This window comes from Alligator sinensis, unplaced genomic scaffold (assembly GCF_000455745.1).
Source record: "Alligator sinensis unplaced genomic scaffold, ASM45574v1 scaffold1738_1, whole genome shotgun sequence".
NCBI classification, from domain to species: Eukaryota; Metazoa; Chordata; order Crocodylia; family Alligatoridae; genus Alligator; species Alligator sinensis.
The window spans coordinates 274,470-280,402 of NW_005843189.1; the positions used below are offsets into that span (position 1 = coordinate 274,470).

The 5,933-nt window shown below is 42.9% G+C and overlaps 1 long non-coding RNA gene across 3 annotated transcripts in view; it reads left to right on the top strand.

Annotated features, from left to right (window-relative positions):
• The window catches only part of LOC102386637, a 44,033-nt gene extending 40,853 nt beyond the window's left edge, over positions 1–3,180 (top strand). For all 3 annotated transcript variants that reach the window (XR_325391.3, XR_003092203.1, XR_003092204.1), the window contains one exon: positions 3,068–3,180. This is a non-coding gene — a long non-coding RNA (uncharacterized LOC102386637). The remainder of the gene's footprint in view (positions 1–3,067) is intronic.
• The last annotated feature ends 2,753 nt before the right edge of the window (positions 3,181–5,933 follow it).

The window sequence follows — 5,933 nt, forward strand, 5'->3', positions numbered from 1 at the left end:
TAGCTTTCATAATTCTCTTGAACATTGACAGTCTTTATTATGTTCAGAAACAAAATCCAGTTTAGGGCATATAAACCCAAAAGAGGATTTATTTTATTTTTTGCTTTTAAGAAAATGAGTGAACATAGTCTCGCCTGGGTCGCCATGTGCGAGCTCTCTCCCGATCCCATTTGGGTCGCCATGTGCGAGCCGGGGCGAGCCGGGGACCCGTCTTTGTGTGTACACAGGCTGTGGCCGGTAGCCCGGGTACACGGGGTTGGAAAAGACCGCGGTGCGGTATGACATGCTCTAGCTAGAATCAGTCATGGAGGCGTAATGGTTGATTGAAAAGATTATTTACTTACACCCAAGGTGGTCGCGGTATAGGCTGGTCAGCTTTCCAGGCTCAGCTCCGCTTGAGTTCTCGGTGGAGGACTCTAATACACTCGGTTCCTTGAGCCCGGAGTGATTCAGGCTCCGCGGGGTTCAAGAATTCGTTCCCACGGAACAGCTGTATCTCCGTGGGTATTACTCGGTTCCCAGGTCCCCCGGAGCTGTTAAACTCTGTGGGCTCGACAGTTGGGTCCTTAGGATAGGGATACGTCTGGGCTGCGATCGGCGACGGGGAGAGGCTAGAGGTTAGTTGCCTCGAAGTCGTTAAGGCTCCGAGGGGACGGTAAATAAGTCCCGCGGAGTTGTTGAAGCTCCGTGGGTTCGATAAATTAAACCTCTGTTGCCTTCTTAAGGAAAAAGCTGGGTTCGTATGGATCAGCAGCGCTTAGAGATCCTCACGCTCCTTTCCCGAACTCCACGTGCTTTCTTTTTCTCTCTCCGATTTGGGCGGAAACCACCCAAGCCTTTTGTACGGCTAGCAAGCCAATAGCTAGCCGCCACGTGTGCCTACATTAAGACTGGCCAATAATGTGGCACGAATCCTAATACAAATGGCAGGGACTCCTTGCATCGTGCATTACTATAATGCAAAAGAAATGCACTATGCAAAGAAAGCTACAGAACTGGCGGGAAAAGCTCCCGCACGCAGGTTCTCTGTTGCAGCAGAACACTCCACCGTGCAAAAGAGCTGCAATTTGGCGGGAACATGATTTAGCGATGCCGAAGCACACAAAAACAAGAAAAACCACAACTTCGGGTTGTGACAATAGTCAGCAATAGCTCCCCTAGAGTTTTAATTTCTAGGTATTGTTTATAAAACATTTGCAAAATAACAGTCATGATTCTAATCATACTTGATCAAATACGTGGAACAGTTCACTAAGATGTGTGTGTTTTTGTAAAATCCTTTAAAAACTGAAGCTCTTTTAATGAAAAAGAGTATTTTATAGCTGGATCTTAAGAATATTAACATATATGAAGTGTTATACAGAATGGACTTTCCATAAAACTGGAGCTACTTCCTGTTGAGCATATGGTAGTTCTTATCCCCACCTTGGAGTCATCTTCAAGTCTAGTCAAGCAATTTTGTCCATCAAGAGCCTGCAGTAGTCCACTTCTGTAATCTGTAAATCTATATAATTACATAGCAGTTCATTTGCACATACTGCCAAATTCCAGTTTCATAAGAAAGATTAGCTTCTGTTCAAAACACAAGTTTTAACAAATGCACTGGTTATATTGTGACCAAGAATAAGGTTTTATAACAGAAGTAATAGATGCATATATAGTACATGGTTCCAAAAAGTGTGGAATGGACACTGTTTTATGAGGATAATTAGCACTTTTCCTTCCGCTGCAAGGTTTGAGTCAGAGAGCTTTAAAGAACAGCTGCAATTTAGTCCTGATATACATAAGTAATTTTGTGTTTTCAGCATTTCATTACTTCTGGTTCAAGAATTCAAGACTTTTTTTCATATTGCACAATCCATTATATATATCCATAAGGTGTTGAAAGGCTGGAGCCTATGATATTAAAAAGGATGATTTAAAGCTCCTGGATGAAGACTGGTCAAAAACTCAACCTCTGGGGCAGAATCAGTCTATTGCAAGGGTAAAGCTAACAAGCTAATCTCTGGCCCAAACAGGATTTTCTCGCAGGGTGGGGGGTGGGGAGGTGATACCGTATCAAGACTGTGGGATAAACTACAAGAAATCAAGAGTATTGAAAAACTAACCTCATATACAGACTGTATAAAGTGTGTATATGTATATATCTATTAATAGATATACACACGTATGTGTAAAATATACATACACAGTTACATACATACGTGTGTGTGTGTGTGTTTACACACGCACACATACTTGCATACATGAATGAATATGCATGAATGAATGAATATAGTATTAGATTGATGTAGCTTTTATGGTCTAAGAATTATGTGAGAAGCAAGGATCTCTTAGGGCAATATCTTTTTATTCTACCAGCTGCATAGATAGGATAGAGTTGGACAAGCTTTTGAATGCAAGACATTCATGAATATTAATATGTGTATGGACTGCAAAATGTGAAAAAGAAAAGTCTGAAATAAAAAACAATTACAGAAGTAACAACATCAACTGCTGTGTAAATTACTAACAGGACAAGTCATTTTGAGGGGTATCATATATTTCCTGAAGGGATCTTTTTTTTTTTAACAAGTACTTTACCAGTACAATTGTATCAATAATGAACCCATGTCTTCTTTCTTTATGATCCTTAGCCTAAGAATTAGGTCGTACATTTAATTCATTCTGTCAGAAGCAATAAAAGTAGTGTCATTGCTGTCAAACAGCAAATAATAATTAAAATCACACCCGGGCATTTATTCTACTAGTAGCAGTTGAAGTGAATCAGAAAATAAACATCCTGATTAACCCAGGTGGCTTGATTATTCTCCCAGTTAGGCTTTACATAAAAAACATATTCCAAATTTTGTATTCAAAGTTATTGTGAAATGACTTTAATATTGTACAACCAGTAGATTTTTTTTAGCTGTCGGAATTTAACTAGTAAAATTAAGTTGTAGGCTGCTGCCTTCATACTTTGAGAGCTCTTTCATTGCCAAGGCTGACATAGGCCGAATCTGAAGGTAATGCATCATCAGTAAGTTCACGTAGCTGTCATTCTGATTATTTATTTGTTTCTTTCTAGATTGCGCACTCCCAAGGAGCTGCTACACAAACCCTGATGGATGGAACAGCACAAAGAATACAAATTGTCCCAGGTGATTCAGGACTGTCTTTACCACAACGCATACAGGTATGTTTCAGCTAAAATATCTTGCAGTAATATGATACACTTATCTCTAGGGACCTACCCCTACTTCAAGGCGGAAGTGGGGTGCGTGGCATCACCTTTAATTTTGCAGGTTTCCCTGCGCACCCCTCCACCCTACTGATTGGTGGAGGGGCCGTGTGCTTGTACCTTGCTCCCCATCGACGGGGAGACGAAAATGTGGTTATAAATATGGCGCCATTTTTACCTCCTGCCACTGATTGGCTGAGGGGCCCTGGAGGCCCTGATATTTGTTGCTGACTAGCGGGGAGGCAACAACCACCCCAGGTTTAAAACCATGGTTTTTGCTTCCCTGCCAATCAGGAGGGAGTGGTGGGACACCTCTGCCAGTTAACGGCTGGGGATGGGGGATGGCATGTGGAGGAACATGAAAGATTAAAGGAGATGCTGTGCACGCCATTTCTGCCATGAATTTTGGTAGGTCCCTACCTATCTCTTTCTTTTTTCACATGTCCTTCCTTTTTAATTACTTCCTGTTCTTTTCTGAAATGTAAAGAGAAAGATACTCTTGATGACAAATTCCTCTGTGGTATATAGTGATTGGACTTCATGTTGTCACTTGCTTTCTACTGAAGGGTTGAAAAATTCAGCTTCAGATTATTAAGAAATGCAATAACTTATCATTGAACTCTGAGAAATTCACAGTGGAGGGTGGCTTTGGAAACATTTTTCCTTCTTTTTTTTTCTAGTTGTCTGCTTAGGTGGATTCGTGTACTTTTGCACAGAACCCTATTGACTGCAGTGTGTTTGAGGGAGGGTTTATCTAGATTTGATAGACATACAAGAATAACATACAGTAGAAATCTACTAAAAGTACCATTTAAGCAGTCAAATCTGTCTGAATGATTGTTAAAATTCCAGAAAGGAGTTATTTGAGTGTTTTATAGTGTACAAGTAAGTAAACTATAATGTAAAGCGTCTACTGAACTGGAGAAAGTGATTCTGTATTATAGTATGTACACTTTGTTTTCTTAAAAATCAGAAGTGGCCAACCTGTGGCACAGGCAGCCTGTGTGTGTGGAAAATGGCAGATTGAGGAGGATACAGGCAGCAAAGTGGCAGATAGGGCAGGGAGCAGAAAGCAAAGCAGCTGCTTAGGTAAGAGAAGGAGACTGGAATGTTACTCAGGAAGGATGCAGGGCTAATGTGTGGCATTTCTTGTCAAAAAGGTTGGCTCCACCGAAATAAACGATGCGTGTATTTTTAACCGTGGTGAAAATTTAAAGGAGGAAGCAATGATAAAAGTGCTAGCTTGGGCCAGGGAGAGACTTATTTTTCAGTTTTCAGGTCAGTGAAAGATTTCTTGGTCATCTTCGAACTTCACTCTAGTTTTTATACCCTTTTTTCCCCAACCCATGAATGGGAATATTGGCTGTTTGCAGATGTCAAAAGAACCAAAAATGGTGCTTTACTTTAGACTCAGCATGCTCCCACGCCAAGCCCAGCACATGCCCAGAAAAGGTAGCATGTTAGTTGCACCTGACTTTCCCAACCTCTATAAAGATCGGGTGCTTAACTGGGGCTTTTTGGTGCTTTTATTTAATAGCTGATTCAATCTAATAGCTCATTCTAATAGCTGATCTATACAGATGCTGCGGAACCGCTTTGAAGTAATGCGCTGATGCTTCTGGTAGAGCATATTCCCCACCCCCATCTGGTGGCACCCATTATTTCTACCTTACGCCACCAGGGGGCTTATGAGTAATAACCATATGAAAGACTGAAGTGTCTAGATCAGAGCTTTCCAAACTTTTCATGTTGGTGACACACTTTTTAGACATGCATCATTTCGCGACACAGTAATTCAGTTCCGAGGGAGGGGCCAAGGGAAGCAGACGTGAGTAAGGGAGCTTCGCGGTGCCCTTTCGCAAAATGTTCTGCATTTCGCTTGACACACCTACACACTGCCGCCGACACACTAATGTGTCGCGGCACACAGTTTGGAAAGCTCTGGTCTAGATCAAGGGTGTCAAAGATAGAGCCCCTGGTGCTGCCTATGGGTCTCGGTGACCCACAGGTAGCATGCAGTGTGCACTAGATGGCCCTGCATGACGCCTGTGGAGTGGCTACTATGTGTAGCACAGCCCCAGAGTAGCTACATGCAGTTCACAGTGGTGGTTCTTAGGCCAAGCAGCACAGCTCTGTGCCAGCAGCGGTGGTGTCTCCAGGGCCATATGACCTAGCCACATGGCAGTCAGAGCAGGACCAGAATAATGGGCTGGTCTGTGGGTCCAGTTCAGCCTGCATACTGGCTCTGAACCACTCGTCTGTGGGCCAGATGAGATTGACAGCCCTGCTCAAGATACTATACCAGGCAGTCCTCGACTTACCACTTTTCGAGTTAAGACAAACAGCGTTTACAACATTTGTAAATTGACACCCTGTTTCGAGGCTCCCACTCCGGTTTTGCCTTTACAATGGTCAACACAGTTGCATCCAGCTGGTAAGTCTGTTGTGTTCCTTTGTCTTCTGTAAGTCCTTCCTCTAATCAGTTCTTGTTCAGGCAGAGGTGGGGAGGGGGAGAGTTCTCTGTGAGTCAGACAGGCTGCATCCTGTGCCAGGGTTCCCCAAGAACATGGAGCTGAGAGGTAACAATCCACTTCTCATTCTGGTTCTTCTGAGGCCTGGAAGAACAGAGTCCGAGACCAGCTGTAAGTGACCAGAGCCAGAGCACTCATCTAGTGGCTGCAACTTCTGTCTTTGGAGCGCTAACATGAAGCAG